This window comes from Rhinatrema bivittatum, chromosome 3 (assembly GCF_901001135.1).
Source record: "Rhinatrema bivittatum chromosome 3, aRhiBiv1.1, whole genome shotgun sequence".
Lineage (NCBI taxonomy): Eukaryota > Metazoa > Chordata > Amphibia > Gymnophiona > Rhinatrematidae > Rhinatrema > Rhinatrema bivittatum.
In genome coordinates, this window is record NC_042617.1 from 532,585,743 (window position 1) to 532,609,328 (window position 23,586).

Genomic DNA, 23,586 nt, shown 5'->3' on the forward strand with positions numbered 1-23,586 from the left:
CCTCTGGTCCATTAATTCTCCTGACTGTAGATAGTTCACTATTCTCTCTTTCAACAGTGACTCCATTACTTTTCCCACCACCGAAGTGAGGCTGACCGGTCTGTAGTTGCCAGCCTCCTCCCTGTTCCCACTCTTGTGAAGCGGGACCACCACCGCTCTTCTCCAATCTCTTGGTACCACTCCTGTTTCTAGGGATCTATTGAACAGGTCACACAGCGGACCCGCCAGAACATCTCTGAGCTCCCTCAGTATCCTTGGATGAATCCCATCAGGCCCCATGGCTTTGTCCACTTTCAGGTTCTTTAGCTGTTCCCATACATTCTCTTCTGTAAAAGGATTTTCATCTATTCCTCTTCCCTCCAGTTTCTTGTTGTGTAAAGATGGTCCTTCTCCAGGGTCTTCTTTAGTGAACACAGAGCTGAAGTATTCGTTTAATATTTCTGCCATTTCTTCATCTCTCTCCATACATTGATCATTACCACCTTTCAATTTCACTATACCACTTTGGACCTTCTCTTTTCGCTGATGTATCTGAAAAATGTTTTGTCACCATTTTTTATCTCCTTGGCAATCCTCTCTTCCGCTTGACTTTTTGCCAACTTGATTAATTTCTTTGTCTCCCTCAGTTGATACAAATATTCTTCTTTGTGTTCCTCCCTTTGGGAACTTTTATATTTCTTGTATGCTGTTCTTTTAGCTTTAATTTTGTCAGCCACCTCCTTTGAGAACCAGATAGGTTTCAATTTTCTTTTGCTTTTCTTTACATTTCTAACATATAGAGCAGTTGCCTTGGTGATTGCTCCTTTTAGATTGGTCCACTGCTGATCCACATCTCTTTCATTCTCCCATCCTTTTAGTTCTTCCTCCAGGTACTTCCCCATTTCCTCAAAGTCTGTGTTTTTGAACTGTAAAACTCGGGTCTTTGTGGTTCTTTTCCCTATTCTTTTAGTGATATTAAACCATATCGTTTGATGATCACTGGTGCTGAGGTGGGTGCCCACCTGGACATCGGAGACATTATCTCCATTAGTGAGCACTAAGTCTAGAATAGCTCCTTCTCTCGTGGGTTCCAACTCCATTTGTTTGAACAAAGATACTTGCATGGCATCCACTATCGCTCTGCTATTTTTAGATTCTGCAGATGGGATTTTCCAGTCTACATCTGGCATATTAAAGTCACCCACGATCACCACTTCTCCCTTCTTACCTATCTTATGGATGTCTTCAACCAGATCTCTGTCCAGCTCTTCCTTTTGGTTTGGAGGCCTGTAAACCACTCCAATATAAATGGATGGTCCGTCATCTTTTTTTAGGTCAACCCATAGTGCTTCTTCCTTGCCCCAACTTCCTTGCAGCTCAGATGCTTGGATGTTGTTTCTGACATAAAGAGCCACACCTCCCCCTTTTCTATCCACTCTGTCCTTCCTTAACAAGTTATAGCCTGGTATTGTTGTATCCCATTCATGAGATTCTGTGAACCATGTCTCTGTGATAGCAACAATGTCCAATTCTGCCTCTGTCATTAGGGCCTGTAGATCTGGGATTTTATTTCCCAAACTATGAGCATTTGTGGTCATAGCCTTCCAGGTACTCTCTTTAAGGTTATTGCTTTTCCTGGACTCCTTATGAGACTTTGGTTGAGATTTGTTATTCACTTCACTCATTCCTTTTGCGGTTGTGCCACTGTTGACAGAGTTATCTATCTGAATTAGATTTTTCTTTTGGTTATGGAACTTGAAATTCTGCATGCATTGTGTTTTTTTTCTCATTTCTGGTAACACGTCAATGTTTTTCTCAAGAACTTCATTAGTTTTTAATATAGAGAAGGCTTTTTGTTCTTTTTGCATCTGGTACATTGTGTGTCTCCTTATCACAGGTCTAATTCTACCAGAGCCCACTGTAATCCTGGATTTTAAAGAATTTCTTAATGACCTGTTTGAGTGGGGGGGTGTACCTGTTGGCTGCCCATCTGTCAAGAATGGGTGACTGTGGGGCCTACCTGAGCCTAATGAATCTCCTTTTCTTGACTCTTGGTTTTTCTGTGATATTGGGGAATTAATTTCTGAGTAATGCAATGTGGGTTTAATACTTGTAATTGAAGCCAATTGAGCTTTAACCTCAGTCAGCTCCTTTTTCAATGTAGAGAGTTGTGCACAAATTGGGCAAGCTCTAAGTTTCCAGATGCTTTCCCTGAGAATACAGGCTCCACAGCAGTTACATTGGATAGTCCTCATTTTGGTAATATTTGATTTGTATTTCCTTGACCTATCAATGTACTAATTTATCTTGCTGCTAATGTTAAGTTAGGCAGTCTTTATTAGAAATTAAAACTGCTTCTGCAAAGGAAAGAATTTTGTACCATGCAGCAAGCTTTGTTGTTTATTGGCTTTGATTACTGCAACTCCTTGTATCCTGGAGTTCTGACATCCACACTAAAGCCCCTGCAAATTGCTCAAAATACTGCCACTTGTGTGTTAAGAGGCTGATGTATTAGACAATATTACTCCGATTCTGTATAATCTCCATTGGCTTCTCATTCCATGGTGATTCAAATATAAAACAGCCATGTTAATACACAAATTGCTCAAAATATCAATTTACCCTGGATTAGCACCTTGCTTTAAATGTATAATCCTAATGAATTGCACGCATCACAATCCAGGTTACTTACAGTTCCCCCTTTTAAAGGGGCACATTCCAATGAAACCAGTGAATAAAATGTTTCCATTATAGGCCTAATATTTTTGAAACACCTTACCCAAACAATTTAGATTAACAGCATGTACCAAATGTTTCAGGAAACTACTTAAAAATGACTTATTTAAGTGTTGATCGCTTAAGGCGTCGCTGTATCTGGAAGGGTAAGCGTCCTCGGCTATCGTGGTCGGTCTTACAATGGTCGAAAGACTGTGGTGGACTAGAACTCGCAGACTTGAAGTTATATAATCTAGCATATAGTTTGCGCCATGTCGCGGACTGGATGCTGGAAGCGTCATTTTTCACACCTACGGTTTTTGAACAGTCTCACCCCAGTCTCACCCTTCGCTGTTTTTTACATGTGACTCCACGGCTGGCCCCAACTGTTTTAAAAAAAGAGCCTGCTACATCTTCCTCTCCTCCACGTGTGGCAATATTTGTGCAAGGCCCTCAGGTTAGATTGCACAGAATCCTAATTTCTTCCTGTGTGTGGTAACCCCAACTTCACCCCTGGGCTCGCTAGGAGCAACTTTTCTCATTGGACCTCATGTGGGCTCAAATGGGTGGGACAATTCTTCTCTGAGGAAGGGAGCTTTAAGACCTTTTCTGCCCTCCTTGAGGAATTTGACATACCTGAAATGCATATGTTTGCTTACTTAAAAATCCAGAGCTATATCCGAGCCCCCCAGGTCCAAGACTGGAACAGTGTTCAGCGAGAATCTCTCTCTGACATACTAGATATGGAAGACCCCTCCCAACCCTCTATTTCTTACAACTATAAGCTTCTGCTACAGCTGAAGCCTACCCTAAATTTTATGGGGTTTTTACTGCAGTGGCAGGGTGAGTTCCCCCTAGATATGACAGTAGTGCAATTTGCTCTTTGTTTTAAGCGTATTCCAATTATTGTGAGAGGTCAGGACCTTCGTGAAACCCAATATAAATTTCTCATGCGCTACTACTACTCCCAGATTCGAGCGCACCACCTCAATCTCACCCCTTCACCTATATGCGAGAAATGTACTCTCTCACCAGGCCCACTGGGTCACAAGTTTTGGGGTTGCCCTAAAGTCCAGAGCTTTTGGCACGCAGCTATCGCCTATATTTTCCGAGTGACCAAGATACAGTTACCTGTTCAAACTCATGCCCTTCTTTTTGACCACCTGAGTGAGGTAGCATTGGGACAGAAATACAAACAACTGTGGATTTGGAAAGTTTTACTTTTAGCTAAGAAATCCATATTCCATACCTGGGTGGTGCCAGATCTACCTAATTTGATATACTGGAAAATGATATAAGAGATACCTGGAATCCCAGCACTGTGTTGGATAACCAGGATTTGGTGACCTAATGGCATTAGACATCATCAGGCAAGGAGCTGCAAAATTAAAAAAAAAAAAAGATGCCACCTCGGGCCAGTATATAAGCAGTCAGGAAGGAGGATTAGACATGCTCCCACAGGACAGGGATTGGAGCAGAGAAGGGTGATGCCCTAATAAGGACGATATAAGGTTAACCATCACAGAGGAAACTTTGCTGGCTCCATAGACTTTGGGGACAGTTTCTGGCTCCTGATGATAAGAAAGCCTCTTGTTTCATGGCTTCTGACTTCAGAACCTCTCTGACTTCTTCTTGCTACGGGTGGGTACAGGGATGACTGGTCGAGAGTAGGTACAGGGATATACTCTCGACCAGTCATCCCTGTACCCAACTGTCAGGTCAATACAGTAAAGTGCGGCCGCGGTTACCCTGCTCCTAATCCGCTTTCTACCCACTTTTCGGCCACGTTAGCCCTTCCTGCGATACACAATCCCCTTTAACCTACTCTTACCGCGTCCTTAAATCACTGGGTAACCCCTTCCGCCCGCGGCATGTATATTACATGTAAACGATCGAATTAGCTATTCCCTCCCATACAGTAACACGCGCCCCGACTATCGCTTTTTTACCCTGCTGTTTTGCCGCGCGTTTAACCTGTTAGCTTACCACCTACCCTTACCCCTGTGTTAGAGGCAGGGGTAAGGGTAGGCGGCAAACTTTCCCCCAGCCCCCGCTCACCTGCCCTGGCCGCGTCCATGGGTGCTGGTCTCTGGGGCAGCCCCAGTCCTCTCCCCTCCTCCCGAAGCAACGAAAGCGGAAAAAAGCGGAAAAAAAAAAAAAGCGGAAAAAAAAGTAGCAATCCTATGCTTGGGATTGCCAGTCCTCTCTTCCCTCCTCCCGAAGCAAGGCGCAAAAAGCAGCCTTGCTTTTCGGGAGGAGGGGAGAGAGGACTGGAAGTGAAAAGCAACGAAGCGACTTACTTTTTTTGCAGCCCCCCTCTTATTGGGGGGCTGCAAAATTGGGATTGTCAGTCCTCTCTCCCCTCCTCCCGAAGCAAGGCGCGAAAAGCAGCCTTGCTTTTCGGGAGGAGGGAAGAGAGGACTGGCAGTGAAAAGCAACGAAGCGACTTACTTTTTTTGCAGCCTCCCTCCGGAGACAGACATCGGCGACGAGGGACCACGGCTCCCCTCCCCTGCCTCCAGCTGCCCGCGAAGATAGACGCATCGCACGGGCGAAAGCGGCCCCTGTGCGTGCAATTGGGCCGCTCAAGGCGTGACGTCACAACGTTTGGCGTCATGGCATGTGATGTCACGTCTTGAGTGGCCAATTGCACGCACAGGGGCCGCTTTCGCCCATGCAATGCGTCTATCTTCGCGGGCAGCTGGAGGCAGGGAAGGGGAGCCGTGGTCCCTCGTCGCCGATGTCTGTCTCCGGAGGGAGGCTGCAAAAAAAGTAAGTCGCTTTGTTGCTTTTCACTGCCAGTCCTCTCTTCCCTCCTCCCGAAAAGCAAGGCTGCTTTTCGCGCCTTGCTTCGGGAGGAGGGGAGAGAGGACTGACAATCCCAAGCGTAGGATTGCCCGTCCTCTCTCCCCTCTCTCTCTTGCTACTTTTTTTTTCGCTTTTTTGTTTTTTCGTTTTTTATCGTTTTTTCCACTTTCGTTGCTTGCTTCGGGAGGAGAGGAGAGAGGACTGGCAATCCCGAGCATAGGAGAACCGTCCACTTCCTGGTACCTGTCATTTCAAATGTCATTTGAAAAGACATTTGAAATGACAGATACCAGCGTGTCCGTGAAGCGTTAGGCCAGCGCACCCAGGATACTGTATAGCGCTCTATACAGTAAAATGGGGTGCGCGGGCCTAATGCTTCACGGACGCTTCTTAGACGCAGCTTGCATTTGCAAGCTATTTACATACAGTATGGAGCGGTAGGTGAGCCGGACGGTGCGTGCGGCAACCGCGAGTGCACCCGGCACTAACTCAGCTCTCCCTACCGCTCCTTACTGTATCGGCCCGTGTATTAGAAATGTGCTTCGGGTAAAAATTTTGTGTCGGGCTTCATTTCGGGGCCCCTCTGCAGGAACTTCATTTTTCCCGCTGTTCGGGGTTTTTTTTTCAGGGGCCCCGATTTTCGGGTTAGTGCGCACTATCGGGAGTTAGTGCGTACTAACCCCCAATAATGCATACTAACCTGGCAGAGTTAGCGCACACTAATGGGAGTTAGCGCGCACTAACTCCCATTAGTGTGCACTAACTCAAAAATAAATTTTTTCCGAAATTTCGGAAAAAATTCAATCTTTTTTTTGTTCTCCCAAACCATTCTGAATTAGGCAATTTCGTTGACATTGCCTAATTCAGGAAAAACAATTGCACATCCCTAACCTGTGTGCCCAGAATTCCGGAAGACAGAGACCTCTTAGCATAGGACTCACTGCTGCCCCATGCTGACAGTCATAGGACTCTAAACTCAGGATGACCCAGCCCTTGGTGATGTCCACATCGATACCAGGCATATGCACTTGAGTCCTTGACTGCCTACAATCCTGAAGCCTTGTTCCCCAGTGCGAGAGAGTAAGAAAGGAGGTAGAGAAAGAGCGAGTTGATAGAAAGGAAAAATAAAACCAAAGGGAAAGATCATAGGAATAGAGGGGAATGACAGACATGGAGAGAAGAAACCTAGAAAGACACCATAAAAATAGAGAAACAGAGAAGAGAATAACAAGAAGCAAATCAAAGACAGCACAAGAGAGAGATGGGGGTGAATGAAAGAGCATTTCTCTGCAAGCACAAAAGGGAGATATAGCAGAGGCAAAATATGGAGAAAGATAAAGAGAGGCAAATATTTAAAAAGAAGGAAAAAATAGAGGTGAAAGTATGTTTGTTATTGCTGTTCCTTGCCTAGAATGACATTGAGTTACTATATGCGGCTTACAAAAACTGTGAAATAAATAAATACAATAAGATAGAGAAATGTAGGAGGAAACCTGAACTAGCAGAAGCAACAAAATATGGAGAGGCAAACATTGTAAACAAAATAAAGCAATATAAATTTAAAAGAGAACAAAATAAAACATGTGAAGGAAAAATAATGAGATCAAAAGATAAGCTAAAAAAATATATAAAAGCAACATACCATCAGTGATCAGGAAAACAGAAAAAAAGATCAAGAAGCACAATGAAATGAAATGCCTATTTTATTAAGAATAAGAGTATGTGTGTGTGTTATTACAGAATAAAACGAAAGAATATATAAATATGGATTATAGGAAATCACATGGAATTACTTTAACTTAGAGAAAAAAAATGAGATGACTTTTAAATTCAAACCCAAAGAGTAGATTTTTTTTTTTTTTACTTTCTAAACACAAAAAAACAGGCAGAAGTCTTTAACCCATTCAAGTGCTGCAGGGTTATTGTCATGTAAAGAGTTTACAACTGAGTCTGATACAAACAATATTTCAAAACTTTACAGGATGGAAGACTCCTGAGTCTAAAACATTTTGGGATCTTAAAATATGAGGTGCTATGAATGTACATTATTTTTAAGTAGCTTTTTTTTATTTTATTATGAAGGGTTTTGAATATGTAGAATAGTTTGACAGACAACCACAGTGCATGTACATAACAACATTAGAATTTGCCACACTGGGTCAGACCGAGGGTCCATCAAACCCAGAATCCTGTTTCCAGCAGTGGCCAGTCCTGGGCACAGGTACTTGGCAGGATCCTAAACAGTAAACAGATCCCATGCTGCTATCAGGCAGTGATAAGTAGTGGCTATTTGTTAAGTCTACTTGGTTAATAACAGTTTATTGACTTTTCCTCCAGGAACTTGTCCAAACCTTTTTTAAATTCAGCTATGCTAACTGCCCTAACCACATAGTTCAGCAATTAATTCCAGAGCTGAATTGTGTGTTGAGTGAGAGAGAATTTTCTCCAATTTGCTTTCAATCGGCCGGATTTTAAATGCCTTGCGTGCGTAAATCCATCCGGATTTACGCGCGCAGGGCCCTCGCACGCCGGCGCACCTATTTTGCATAGGCCGCCGGTGCGCGCAGAGCCCTGGGACGTGCGTAAGTCCCGGGGCTTCGTAAAAGGGGCGTGTCGGGGGCGTTCCGTAAATGACGCGGCGTTTCGGGGGCATGACGCGGCGTTTCGGGGGCGGGCCCGGGGGTGTGGTACCGGCCCGGGAGCGTGGTCAAGGCGTCCGGACCAGCCCCCGGGTCGGGTGATGGCGCGCCAGCAGCCCGCTGGTGCACGCAGATTTACGTCTGCTTTCAGCAGGTGTAAATCTGCCAAAAAATGTAAGGGGGGGGGAGGGTTTAGATAGGGCCAGGGGGGGGTTAGGTAGGGGAAGGGAGGGGAAGGTGGGGGGAGGGCGAAGGAAAGTTCCCGAAATTGGAGCGGCCTCGGAGGGAACAGGCAGCGTGCGCTGGGCTCGGCGCGCGCAGGTTGCACAAATGTGCACCCCCTTGTGCGCGCCGACCCTGGATTTTATAAGATACGCGCGAACCTTATAAAATCCAGCGTACTTTTGTTCGCGCAAAATTCTAAAATCCACCCCAATGTGTTATTAGGGTCCTTCATTTTAGATTATTTTTTTTTTTAATTTTCCTGGGAATTTATCAGGGTTTATTTTTACATGAACAAAATGGGAGAAAATCGATGGAAAAAATTTACTTATCATTTCTCCGGGTGAATATCAGAGCTTAGTTTCATGGACAGATGTGAGGACTGGGGGGAGAAAAGAGAGGATGGTGGCTGAAGGGAGAAAAGTGGAGATGGGGGAGGGACATGAGAGGCTGAAATGGAGGATGAGGGAGAGATGTAGGGTGCTGAGGAGGGAGATGGGGAGAGAGCAAGAAGAAGTGGGGATAGGGAGAGAGATGGGATGCTTAAAGAGAAAGAGGATGGGGATAGAGGTGGGAAGCTGAAGAGAAAGAGGAGGGTTCTGAAGGGGAGGCAGGAAACAAAGAGGAGAGGTCTAGGGGCCAGGAAGAGAGTTCTGTTCCCAAGAAAAGCAATGAAAGTTTTGTGGCCCCAACATAATTTATGGTGCTATGTTGGGCCTACCGAGCCTTTGTTGTTTTTCTTGTGGAGGTTAAAGAGTGGTGGCAGGAGGGCAAGGAGAGCAAGGGGAGGGGGTGGGAGAAGGGGAAAGGAGAAGAAGGGGGCAGAAGGGAAAGGAGGAGGTGGAGAAGGGATGACCAGGCTTCTTTTCTCAGCCCCCTCCTCCTCTTTATTCCTACTCCCAGGCCCTTCCAGGATCCAACTTCTCTCCCCACCTCCTTCAGCCCCTCCACTCTCCCAACCCCACACCCGCTTGCTCTCGTCCTCTGTTCCATCCATCCTCTCACCAACCTTGCTCTCTCCCCTTGCCCCACCTCCCTTCCTCCCTTCTCCCCAATACTCTCACCCACTCCTATTCACACCCCCACATTCCTTCACTCTACCCCCCCCCCCCAATCCTTCTCTCCCAATCTCCACCCCCTGGCACTGCCGCGATGCCATGAATGGTCCATCATCAACTCCCAGCCATCAGTGTCACTTCCCACCTGAGCCCTCCTAAACAATCGCGGCCTTGCAAGGCCTCGGTCCCTCTTTGTGCTCTGCGGCTTTTGACTCCTGGAGCCATCATTTAGGCGCCGGCAGCCACAGAGCAGAAAGAAAGACCGAGGCACTGGGTGAGTGACCGGGTTAGCAGCAGAAGCAGCAGCAGCTGCCACCAAGGGACATGTGCACCAGGCCAAAGGCTTCAACAGGCACAGAACCTACATGGCCCCTGCAGACCCCTTCCCCCACTTCCGACAACTATAAAATTAGGGTGAAAATTGGTTTAAAGTAACTAACCGATTCACATTTACCTGTTCTATTCCACTCATGAATTTATAGATCTCTATCATATCCCCCCTCAGCCGTCTCTTCTCCAGGCTGAAAAGTCCTAACCTCTTCAGCCTATCCTCATAGGGGAGCTGTTCTATCCCCTTTATCATTTTGGTCGCCCTTCTCTGTACCTTCTCCATCGCAACTATATCTTTTTTGAGATGTTTGGACCAGAACTGCACATAGAACTCTATGTGTGGCCTCACAATGGAGCAACACAGAGGCATTATGACATTTGACATATCACCAACTCCTGTTCTTATGGGCCCGGCAGGACATCAACTTTATCTTCCCCTGCCTGGCCTGGCAGTGAGGCTGCTGATGCTCTCTTTATCTCATGAGGCCTGGATGTGAAAGCAGGAGCATGAGGGAGAGGGTACAAATCTCCTCAGCTTCTTCCTCTCCTCAATGCTTCCTGCCCTCATCTACTGCAAGTAAAGAGGGAGGGAGACTCTGGATTGGAATAAAGGCTTATCTGCTGGCTGGGAGCCAGGGGAAGGGGAAATGTGCTGGGCAGGAAGGCATGGGGAGGAAGGAAGGGGTAAGGGAAAGGAGGTTGGGGTTCCAAAGTAGGGAGATGTGGAGGCAGGAGGGAATGGGGAGCTGCTAGGCAGGGGGGGAGAGATAGAAGTGGAGGCAGAGATGGAGGTTTGGGGCTGCTGGGTTGAGAGAGAGGGGGGAGAGAGGGGGATGCTGAGGAGGAAGGGGTGGGAAAGAGGTGGTCAGATGTATGCTGGGTAGGGAAGGGCAGGGAGATGAACAGAGGAGAGAGGGAATACAGGGAAGAGGATGTGGGGGTGGGGGTGTCGGGAATGTTGCACAGGGATATGAGCATGTGAAGGGATGATTGAATAGTTGGGAGAAGTGAGGGTTGATGGACAGGAGTGATGGGGTTCAAGAGTCATACTATGTCAGTTTTGAGAATATGCATTTCTTCTCTCTTTGAAGTTTGCTTAGTGAAGGATGAAATATATTTGTTTCTAGTTCTTCAGTTTTGCACTGCATGCAGAAGGTCTTCTTGGGGTTTCCATTTTGGTTTTTGTTTCCACTTTTGTAATTTGTGGACTTTTATTCTATATTTGGTGTGTGTGACTGAGATGATGTACTTTACTATCATGTAGGGATTTGTATCAGCCTCATTTTTTTGTACTTTCTCAATATTATATTGCACTGGTAGTGAACTGCTGCCTTTTCATGGGTAGGGCTATTGCGGTTTCATTTCTTGGAGTTACTGATGCTGCAGTATGGCAGGTTTGATAGACATGTACAGAGTGTTTTCTTTTTTCCAGGTTTTGTATTATCTAATAATGCACCTGGTAGTAGAGGGAGTTTGTGATGCTGTTATTGAGATGATGAGACCAGAATCAGAATATCTTTTTTTGTATGGTGAGTTGTACAGGGAAATGTCTTAGTTCTGCTCTGCACCCTTTGTAAGAAAGTGGGGGGACTCCTGTGGATCCAGAGATATGCTTATGTTTACTTCCATGATGGACATGTGTTCAGTGTGTCACGCATCTGAGCATCATCTCTCAGGTGTGTCTTGATAGAAAAAAGGTTGAAAACCACTGACTTACAGCATTATTCGAATTCAGGTACAATAATGCCCTGTTACAAAGAGCTTACAGTCTAAGTAGATACCGGAGGCAACCGAAGATAAAGTGACTTGTCAATGGCCACAAGGAGTGAGAAGTGGGATATGAACCCTAGTATCTCTGCTCTAAGCACTGGACTGCTACTCCCTGAGACCTCAGACAGCTCCATCACACTGCAGTCTCAATTCCAAACTGCTGAGTGAATGGCCGGTGACGCACAATGCTGTGAACCTCAGATCACAGAAAACAAGAGCATACAGAAGCCAAGGGCCAAGTTACGCACATATGGCCTGATTCACCAAGCCTTTTCACCTATTCTATGTCTATGGCTAAAGACCTTGATGAATCATGTCCTAAAAGGTTTTCTAGGTCTTTTTTTTTTTTTGTCTTTAGATGTATGAGCCTAAATGTTCAAGAGCAGCGGGCTGCTTTCTTTTGAACTTCAGAAACAGCACAATAATGAAAAATTGAACTTTTCATTTCTGTGAAGATACTGAAGACATATATAGCAAAAACACATATAGTACACACACATGTAAAAATGCACCTATACACAGGCATGCTTGCATTCAGAAAATATCCAACATGCCTATACCTTATGCATTTTTGTTATATAGCACAACAGGGTGACAGTGATATCATATTACATTTTATACACACACACACACACAGTGCATGTCTACGTTAGCAACAAGACAGATTAATTACAAAGGTGCAATGCTGTTTTTGTTACATAGTTGCTGCGATACAATGTAATTTAACATTGCCGGAAGTCATGCTCTTTGTGATATTGCTATTTCAGTGATCTATGATATATCGCTGAATACCATGCAATTGAGCTGCTAAGCTGTCAATTAGTCCAGGCTGCCACTAACAAGAAGTATGAATTTTGTATGCTGCTTCCTGCAATAGCTGCTCCTGCCGTTCTTTTACTTTGCCAGGAGAGTTTCTACCTTCGGATCTGACCAGTATGATATGTTAATCATCATTCCTTGCAATGCTAGCAAAACTTACCCTTCCCCTATACACTGCGAAGATCTGAAGAGAACAGGGTGAGTCGGTGCCTTTCTGTCGCCCTTTGTCCTGTCAGCAGTGCAGGGATGCTGGTGGAGAAACAGCCAGACTGAATGCTGCAGATATAATTCAAGTATACTGCTCTGCCAGGCCGGAATCCCTCAGGGGCAATTTATCAAAAGCCTTTTCCCTTCGTCAGACTGCAGAATACATCACCTTTCCAAAAGCAAGCTCCCGCACAGCATTTCCCTTCTCTCCTTCTGCCTCCCTCCTCCGCCTGTTCTTGCACCCGACTGCAGTACATGATCCTAGACTAGAGCCTTCCCCCCCCTCTCTCTTTGGGCACCTCCCGCGCCTGCCTCCAGCTCTCGCGCCAACCGTGTGGCCTCTCTGCACAGAGCCAGCCCTCGGTTCACGTTAGTGTATCGGATTGCGGGCGGGCAGACATACACGTGTACAGTTACGTCAAAGACCGGGAGACTTCGCGGCCTTGTCAACACCCGCGGCCACGTGGCTCGCCGACACGTCTCCCACACATTGCCGGCCAGCGGGGGAAGCTTCTGTCTTGGCTGCCACTTTCGGGCTTTTTTTTTTTTTTTTTTTTAAGATTCAAAGCAACTTTATTGCTTGACAGTGTGTGCACGTATTGCCAAAGTGATACATTCGGGGCCTCCGATACACTAAAGCTTTTTCTGCAGTCTGTGTCTGTCGGACAAGACCTTGATGACTCAGGCTCTAGAAGGTAAAAGGGAAAATGTGCAATATACAGAAGAGACCTACCAAGGGCAATTACAGGGTTCTGATGACGTTCGGTATATTGTCTTTGGCTACAGAATGTTTCTGGCCTGGTGGTGGAATTTAACATATTCTGGTGCCCTTTCTCCAATAGGGTGGGCGGCAGGGCCGGTGCTAGCTTTGCTGCTGCCTTGTGCAATTATATGCTACCTCGCCTCCCCCACCCCCACGCAATTCATTCAGTCTCTGTCCCAGGCCTGTCCAATAAACCCCAGCTCCTTCCAGCAATCTATATTTTTTAAAAACTGACACCCATCCATTCCTCCACAGATCCCATGGACAAGGGAAACCTTACAGCCTTGCACCCCCTCCCCCCCCCCACACACACTCCCCCACACCTTAGATAGCCACACAAAATTTAATTATGCACTTGTTTCAAATTTTACATGAAAAAGAACATTCACAAGTACAGTGTCTGAGGCAAAATATCACTTACAACATATATATTATATTTACATGCACTGCTGTGGTACCAACCAGAAAACTGCAAAAAACAAAACAAAACAAAAAACACTTGGAACTTGTATGGAATTTATAATGGCACCTCAGAAAGCCATGAATAAACGTAATTACCATTACATAAGAACATAAGAAATTGCCATGCTGGGTCAGACCAAGGGTCCATCAAGCCCAGCTTCGTGTTTCCAACAGAGGCCAAACCAGGCCACAAGAACCTGGCAATTACCCAAACACTAAGAAGATCCCATGCTACTGATGCAATTAATAGCAGTGGCTATTCCCTAAGTAAACTTGATTAATAGCCGATAATGGACTTCTCCTCCAAGAACTTATCCAAACCTTTTTTGAACCCAGCTACACTAACTGCACTAACCACATCCTCTGACAACAAATTCCGAATTTTCTCCGATTAGTCTCAAATGTGCTACTTGCTAACTTCATGGAATGCCTCCTATTCCTTCTATTATTCGAAAGTGTAAATAACTGAGTCACATCTACTCGTTCAAGACCTCTCATGATCTTAAAGACCTCTATCATATCCCCCTCAGCCGTCTTCTCCAAGCTGAACAGCCCTAACCTCTTCAGCCTTTCCTCATGGGGGAGCTGTTCCATCCCCTTTATCATCTTGGTTGCCCTTCTCTGTACCTTCTCCATCGCAACTATATCTTTTTTGAGATGCGGCCAGGGCCGCCATCAGGGCAGTATTCTTGGGCCTGCAGTATGGGGCCCCAGGATCTACTGCCACATATGGGGGCCCGCCGCAGCCGCCAGGCGGCAGGTGCGCTTGGGGGATGTATTAGTTCATGGCAAAGAGGCCCACTGAGGCTCTCTCCGACAGTCTGTCGCCCAGGGGCCTACTGAAACCTGGAGCCGGCCCTGGGTGCGGGCCCCAGAGAAGGGAGAGAATCAATGCTATGCGTGTCTTTTAGACACGCATAGCATTGATTTACAGAGCACCGCAGACAGAGACTCGTCCGCGCGCTCTGTCCTGCCAGCGTTCACTGTCTGACGCGGCTGTGACGTCACCGCCGCGTCAGACAGTATGCGCCGGCAAAGCGCGCGGGCCGTCGCTGTCTGCTTGCTAGCTGGAGGCCGAGGAGCCGCGGAGTCCCCGGAGCGCAAAGGGTAAGCTTGTGGCCCAGACATTTTGGCTGTATGGGGCCTCAAAATTCCTGATGGCGGCCCTGGATGCGGCTACCAGAATTGTACACAGTATTCAAGGTTCAGTCTCACCATGGAGCGATACAGAAGCATTATGACATTTTCCATTTTATTAACCATTCCCTGCCTAATAATTCCTAACATTCTGTTTGCTTTTTTGACTGCTGCAGCACACTGAGCCGACGATTTTAAAGTATTATCCACTAGCTGGAGCTTTGCCAATAGCAACTAGAGATGTGCATTCATTTTTGCCGAATTGGAAAATTGCAATGAAATTGTCCAATTTGCATGTTTCAGGGAGCCCGAAAAAAATCAGGATTTTCCAATTTTTTCGCAAAAATTCGTTTTTCCGATTAGTGCGCACTAACGTGAGTCAGTGCGCGCTAACTCCCGTTAGTGCGCGCTAACAAAAACTAACAAAAAGTAACAAAATCTAACGGTTTTTGTTAATGTGCACTAACAGGAGTTAGCGCACACTAATGGGGAGTTAGCGCGCACTAACTAAAAATCGATTTTTTGCGAAAAAAAAGACCCAAACCGAAAAAAACCGACATTTTCCATGGTGGCAGAAAAACGAAGAACGACACAAACACAAAAAACGATGCACATCTCTAATAGCAACCCGGGATTCCCTCAGGTTGAACCCTTAGTTACCCAGGCCGCTTGGTTTTAGATGGGCCTCGCAGGGTCTCCTAGAGAGGAAGTGCAGGGGAGTGCCCACCACGAACAAGGGTGCACGTCAATGTTCAAGCAGGAATGTCCAGAGGTCGCAGGAGGCCAGAAGAGAGTGTCCAAGTGGATAGCGAGGATCAAGGCCAAAGTATCAGTCCAGAAGGGTCAGTTCCTGTAGTCAATCCGGGAGTAGTCAGGTCCGGCAGAGGTCAAGTTCCAGGCAACGATCAAGAGTAGTAAGTGGACAGGCAAAGGTCGGTTCCAGGCAGCGATCAGTAGTCGTCAGTGGACAGGCAGAGGTCAGGTCTGGGCAGCAATTAGGAATAGTCAGAAGCAAGCAAAGATCAGTACCGTGAGAACTGTCTGTATGGTACTACTAGGGATGGAGAAACGAAGGAACAGAAGACGCTGGAACAGGAGATTCTGGAACAGGAGACGCTGGAACAGGCAAACTAGAGACACTGGAGTGTACGACCCGATTACCAAGGCAAGGAAGTGGTGTCTGACCACTTCCTTAAGTCCTGCCGTCAATCGGTGTGTCGCGGAGCTGAGATCCACCCTGGCCCTTTAAGAGGCTGGGCGGTCTGCACACGCGCACCCAGGGCCAGGGCCAACGCCATGGAGGATGCTGAGCCCCACCATGAAGCCTGGGCGGGAGAGTGAGAGCGGGGAAGCCGGGGACGCAGTGAACTGGCTGCGGAGGAGGAGGAGGAGAGCTCGTGGACGGGAGAGAAAGCTGCGCAGGCCCGGTCGCGGAGAGGATGCAGCCGGGAAGCGCAACAATAGCCACTGCTATGAATTGCATCAGTAGCATGGGATCATCTTGGTGTTTGGGTATTTGCCAGGTTCTTGTGGCCTGGTTTGGCCTCTGTTGGAAACAGGATGCTGGGCTTGATGGACCCTTGATCTGACCCTGCATGGCAATTTCTTATGTTCTTTTGTTCTTATGGGTTCGGTTTTGGGACTGGTTCTGGTCAATATCTTTGTGAGGTAAAGCTTGTCTGTTTGCGATAGAGTGGACACGCCTGAAGGAGTAGAGAGAATGAAAAGTGATTTAAGAAAGCTTAAAGAGTGGTTGAAGATTTGGCAGCTGGGATTCAATGCCAAGAAGTGCAGACTCATGCATCTGGGGTCTGGCAATCCAAAAGAGCTTTATGGGATGGGTGGTGATGTAATTATATTTTAATTTTTATCTTGAACGTAATTGTTCTTTATTTTTATTACGCTTTCTTTTATTTGTACTTGAATTTGTTAAACTGTTGTGATGGCTACACCGAATGATGGTATACAAAAACTGACAAAACAGACTGGGAGAGGAACCTTGGGGTGATAGCATTGGAAGACTTATGAGGAGAGGCTGAAGGATCTGAATATGTATGCTCTGGAAGAGAGGAGGTGCAGGGAAGATATGATACAGACCTTCAGATACCTGAAAGGTTTTAATGATGCAAAATCGACAAACCTTTTCCATTGGAAAGAAATCAATAGAACTAGGGGTCATGAAATGAAATGCCAGGGAGGACGACTCAGAACCAACGTCAGGAAATATTTCTTCATGGAGAGGGTGGTGAATGCCTGGAATGCCTTTTCAACAGGGCCGGTGCAAGGGGATTAGGCACCCTAGGCACTATCTGCCGCCTCCCCCTGGTCGTGCCGACACCACCCGCCCTGCCCCCAATCGCAGCCCTGACTCCTACCCCTAGGGGCGGAGACCACATGCCGATGCCGCCCCCCACCCCCTGCGTCTCCCCCCCAAATTTCAATAAAATAACGTAACAAAAACCGCTTATAGAATAAGGGATTAGCGCGTCCAAACCAGCACATAGCTAATAGCGCTCTTCACATGTAAATTCATGTTGATGAGGCTATTAGCTATTACCCACTTATGCAAAAAAAAAAAAGTGCACCTAATGTGCACATTTTTACTCTCAAAAATTAAAGCCTGCCCCGGAGTAGGCATTATTTCTTGAGGAGCCATTAAAGTTAACAGAAAAGCATAAAATACTAGGGATGTGAATCGGGTGCCCGATCGTTCCCGCTTTTGGGATCATCTGGCCACGGGAAAATCTCGTTTTCCTGCAGATCCCCAGTTTTTTTTAGTGAAAAATCGTTTTTCGGGTTAGCGTGCGCTAACTCATGTTAGTGCGCTGTTATTGATCTGATGCCTGATGGGAGGAGCAATCAGATAGTTGAGGGTGGATCCTTGGACCAGTGGCAGATGACCATGCCCCCCCCGGTGAATGACCCCGAGAGGGACCACCGGTCAGGCTCAGAGGTAGAAGACAAACACACACTAGTTCTTTATTAGACAGTATACTGAACCACCAGAGATGGCAGTAGTGAGCTGGCAAGCCCGGCTGGGCTGTAGTCCCTCAGATACTGGAACAGTGATCCCTGGAGACTGAGCTGAAAAAAGACTGAGATATAGTGAGTAGGCAGGGTATGCAGATGTAACACTCACACAATGTCCCAATGAAGCCCAGGAGCTGGAAAGTATAGGGCCTCGACCAGGGAAAGCTCAGAGAGAACGATGGTAACTCACTGATGTAGCTGAGATAGTTGGTGGTGAAGACTTCCAGGCAGAAGAGTATATGAGTAAGTCTGGGATGAGGGCCCTCGAGGAGCGAGTACCGGTTCCAGACTGCCACCTGAAAAAACAAGGAGAAAGCGAGGCCCCCGAGGAGTGGGTACCTCTGGTAAGTCTGAGGAGGCAGAGTAGCTTAGGTAGCAAAACCCAACCCTTGCTAATTCGATGTGTGAGACCTTAAATATCCATCGCGGGTGATGTCATCTTCGGGGGACGCCCCCGAGGTTCGCGCCAATGCCGGTACTTCAATCGGGGCCGCGAGCACGCCCCTAGGCCTCCAGGAAACATGGCGGTTGCAGTGTTGAGCCGGTCCGGGAACGCCCGAGGACAAGTGGCAGGAGAATGCTGCGGTAGCCAGTCTTCCCGCGGACGGAGAGGGAGGCGCCAGAGAGGTAAGGAGGGCGGAGAGAGGGCGTCGGGCACCGACGGACACAACATGCGCATTAACAAAAATAGCAAAAAGTAACAAAAAATAACAAAAATAAGCGTTTTTTTGTTAGCGTGCACTAACCCAAAAAACGACTTTTCCGAAAATTCGGGGGGAAAACTGATCGTTTCTTTTTTTTACCTGATATATTAATGAATTTAGAAATATCATATGATGTTTCAATTCATTAGAAAAACGATCCACATCCCTAGAAAATACTGCTTTTCTGTAGTTTCTCCAACTTAATATCGTGGCGATATTAAGTCAGAGGAACCGAATAAAGGAGTAAGGCGCTGACAGCCTCTGCTCCTGGGCGCCCAAAGCCGAGGAGGCACTAGGGACGCACAGTTTTCCCTAGCGCCTCCTTTTCATCATGGCAGCTCATTTAAATATTAAATTGGGTAGCCGGGAGAGATGTATGTATGTTAGGAGAGCACCCGTTTTACATGCGCCAATATCGCATCAGCCTGAAAGACTGGCAAAGAATCCTGTTTTCTCTCTCTGTCCTTCCATCAGGTTCAATAGACAGAGCTGCTTTGCTTTTGGTTGGTCTTTCTCTGTTAATCACAAAGATTGATTCGATTAAGGATAGTTTTCTCCCTATCATTCACAGACAGTAACTAATTAACTCTGTAAGTGCCAGCAGCTAGTCAGCTGGAGTGACTGACTGTACTATAGTAACTAATTATGGCTCTTTTACGCGCCTTCCCAAATAATGTACAAGATGGCTTTCAGCATTTTAGTATTAATGTACAATAAATCCCTGCCCCAGTGAGCTTACAATCTAAATGGGTACCTAAGGCAATGAGACTTGCTCAAGGTCACAAGGAGTGACAGTGGGGAAAGTGAGATTTGGAGCCTGGATTCCTTAGTTCACAGCCTACTGCTCTAACCACTAGGTCACTCCTTCTCCCTCTGCTTACCTCTTTCAGTGTTAAGCAATTAGTGAGACATGCAATTATCTTACACCAGTTTTACAACAAGTTATCCTTCAAACTAGTTACTAGTGTTTCTCTGGGCTACGTTCACCCCATCAGAATATTTATTTAGGGGTATTGCATTTCTTCCTACTTGCCTTTTTTAGGTTCAATTGAAAACATGCTTTTTACGTAGGTGGCTTTCAGGATTGTTCCTTATTTTTAAAAAGTGTCTTTATGAGTAATAATGCTTGATGGCAATCATTTTCTGGTTTGGATATTTTGTTATAGTCAAGGGAGGATAATTTGAAATGGGCAATACACTAAGTACAGGGGGTGATGCATTTTCATTTTGGTTTTTAGGAGGGGATTTGATGTACTTTAAAATATTTTAGTGTTTATCACATTTATGTTTTATTATTGTATTTGCTCTTTCCATTGAATATAATTCTCCTTGAAATTGCTTTTAGCCATACAAGATAGGCTACAAATCTTGGCACTATTTATTCAAAAAAATCTGTTACCCATCGATATACAAAGTTTAAAGCAGGGTACATTAAAAAATAAACACATAAAAATGACAAAGAAGGAAACACAAAAACCACATAGCTTTCACTGCTATGAAATATAAAATGGTACATACACCAGAGAGATTATAAAATCAAAAATACTATGGCTGTGTTAAACAAGAGATCACAAAAGTTACTCAAGTAAGCACTATAGAACCATACTACATACTAAGCTCGAATGCCTGCCCGAACAAAATGTCTTCAGTTGCTTTCTAAAAGTCAGCGTACAAGTCATAGTATACAGTTCTTCTGGTAAAGTGCCAGCCACTGGAAAAGTTAAATTAAAACAGCATATTCAGATCTCAGAGGATGTAAGCTGTACGGAGAAGTGATAGGTTAGCATCATTTCTAGCGGAAAAAAACAATTGTGTTCCAAATCATACCAAAGCCAGAGCAAAGGGACGCTGTGACTGAAATACTCAAGTTCAGGAAGTAAATCAAAAGACATGCAGCAGTCTCAGTTCCAGCATGGATTGCTAATATACTAACATGTTAGATGTCAGCATGTAAGGACCATTTAGCCGCCAAGTCTGCCCATTTGTTCTCAACTGCACTACTCTTGCTGAGGATCTCTCCAAACTGAAAGCTGTACAAGCATGACCGCCTGCAAAAATATCATTGCTTCTTCCTTAGCTAGGAAATGTACCCAAATTAGCCGGCTACTCGTGCAAGGAAACTTGCTATCTCTCAAAACTGGGTTTGGGAATATAGCAAAGTCTGCTATAGCATGGAACACTCCTTAAACTTCCAAAATTCTCTGTTAGGAAGTCCTGAAACTCCCAGAATCCTCTGCAAAGAGTGAGTTTCTGCATGGCTGCAAGAAAAACAAAGATTTAGAAAACTGTATTAAAGGCCTGTAACCTTGAGCAAAAAGTAAATGAAAGCATGACAGCTAGCGGCGGATTGGACAGTCTTATCAGAAGGATGTAACTGTAATGTATCTTATTTTCTTTCAGGAATACAGGTCAGAAATAATTGAGACCTTGCTAGGTCAAAAATAATGAACCACATACAACAATATAAACACAGTTGCAAGGTATCCAGCCTAGCCTAATGTATTGGCCTTCATCTTGTCCATGGGAAAAAAATAAGTGTTTATAACAAAAAAATAATACCCATAAAAAAACTTCAGGTCGTATCATATACAGCAGTAGAAAGCATGGAAGAAATCAATAATTATAATACAGACAGTTATAACAGGGTGTGAAATTGATGTCAAAATGGAACAAAACTGTGACTCCTGAAGGAGAGAAAGCTGTGAAGCATAAAATAAAGCAACATCCAGGAGTCAGGACTGGGAGAGATAAAATGTTAGACTGGCTAGCTACATGATAGCTGCTGCCATACAAATAGGACCTGGTGAGAAAGGGCTAAAAGGTTTCTTTTTTGAACTCTGGGAAGCTATTTTGATTTTTGTGTACATGATTATACAGAATAAAGGTACGCACACTTGTCTCATTTTTTTTTTTTAATTGTCTGGTGGCATTCTGCTGGTACTGGGATAAAATTCCCAGGGACTAAGATCCCTAAACTGTGCTGGTGGTAAACCGGTTCCAGTAACAGTGCCACCATTTCATGTTGGTTGATTGTGCCTCCTCTTCTTGGTAACTTGATGTACGACCTTTCTGTGCAAGTTGGCTTTGTCTTCTCCAAGAGCGTTGTGGTGGGGGTGGAAGGGAAATAGAACCAAAGATCTAAGAGAAACAGATAAGTATGAGAAAAACATGTGAAGCTTGCTGGGCAGACTGGATGGGCCATTTGGTCTTCTTCTGCCGTCATTTCTATGTTTCTATGTATACAGCACTGCAACTGCACCACCAACTTGAAAAAAAAAATGTGTACCCAGCACTCAGCTGAGCAGGCCAGATCCTGACAATTACACAATCTGAAAAGAACCTTCAGCTTTTCAAAACTGCTTCACAACAACCATGTATAAAAGAGAGAACAGCTGCACCAGGTAGTTTTTCATCATGGTTTTCTTTATTTATTTTTTTTTTTGTGTGTTTTAAGCTTATGTAATCTTTTAAAGTCATTTAACTGGCTTTGTCTGCACTACTGCCAAGACCCAGGAGCTGGGAAATTTTCTTCACAAGCTTTGCACTACTCCCAGCTTCCCAGGAGTTAAGTTCCCCTTTCTATAAGCTGAAGTCATTAGAAAGGAAAGAATATGAGAAACTGTAGCCCTTCTTTTAGGTTTCTCCTTCCTGCATGAACACTCCTCCTCACCCCCAATAAGCTTTTTCTCTCCTGGGAGTCCCCAACTGCAGCCCCCTTTCCTCCTACTGCCAGGAACTGGGCTTATTTCGCAGGGTTTTTTTGTTTTTCTCCAGCTGAAACCTTAGGGATAGGAAGCCTCAGAGACACAGACTGCTGCAGAGAGAGTGAGAGAAAACTGCAAAGTAGAACTTGGAGAGGGAAACACACAGCTAGAGACCAGGGTGGGAGAGGGAAGACAGCTAGAGAATAGAGGTCTGAGAGAGTGAAAACCATAGGATTAGAAGAGGTTGAGAGCCAACACGATATCATGTTTCGATCGTCCATATGCGGTTCGTCCCGTTTCAAGTTTGAAAGAGATGTGAGCGTTCGGAATGAGATAGCCCCTGAGGCAGATGGACGATCGAAACATGATATCGTGTCGGGATTGGATTGGACTTTTAATGACAAGATAAGTACAGTTTCTGTGTGAAGCTCACTTGAAAGAGATAAAGGGCCGGATTTTCAAAAGGTTACGCGCGCCGGGCCTATTTTCAAAAGGCCTGGCGACGCGCGTAAAGCCCCGGGACGCGCGTAAGTCCCAGGGCTTGCAAAAAGGGGCGGTCTGGGGGTGGGGCGGGGCCAGAGGCGTCAGACACAGCGGCTATTTGCCACTGTGTTGGAGGATTGCTGCCAGCAGGCTGCCGGTGCGTGCAAACTGAGCCTGCCTCCAGGCAGGCGCAAAAGGCTGGACAAGAATTTGGAGGGGGGGTTAGAGTAGGGCTAGGGGGGTGAAAGGTTAGGGGAAGGCGTGGGGTGGGATTTCGGAGCAGCCTGGGAGGGAACGGGGGAAGCCTGTGGGCTCTGGCACGCACCTGCGCAAGTTATAAAATCGGGCCAGGTAGCGAGCGCACATGTATGCCCGTGCACAGGTCTTAAAATCCACCCCCAAATTGCTTCGAAGAATTGAGACTTGGTTTTGGAATTTTAAAAAAGAGGAACTGATACATGTTTACAAAATAAGTTGTGATATAAAAAATATGAAATAAAGAAAAGTGGACTTTCAACTTAAAGGAGCTTCTAAATTTTACATGTAGTGTCAGTCCTACATAAATGTTGTTAGAAAAGGAGTTAAATTCACAAAGTGTGTTATATTGGAAACTTTCTTGAAATATATGACCAGTTGACCATTTCTTTTACTTTATGAGTAAGGTATATAACTGACACTAGATGTGAGGCAGTAGTTTAGTTATGTTTGCACAATGTTTTCCATTATTTAGCAACTGATTTTTTTTTTTTTTTGGCC

At 45.6% G+C, this 23,586-nt stretch overlaps 1 protein-coding gene across 2 annotated transcripts in view; it reads right to left on the reverse strand.

The window, feature by feature from the left end:
* The window catches only part of CGREF1 (cell growth regulator with EF-hand domain 1), a 52,014-nt gene extending 39,132 nt beyond the window's left edge, over positions 1-12,882 (reverse strand). The window contains exon 1 of one of the 2 annotated variants that reach the window (XM_029596316.1): positions 12,717-12,882. The gene's annotated coding sequence lies outside the window, so the exon portion shown is untranslated. Of the gene's footprint in view, positions 1-12,500 lie in introns of both variants that reach the window. The other variant, XM_029596315.1, reaches the window with a different exon arrangement.
* Positions 12,883-23,586: the final 10,704 nt, after the last annotated feature.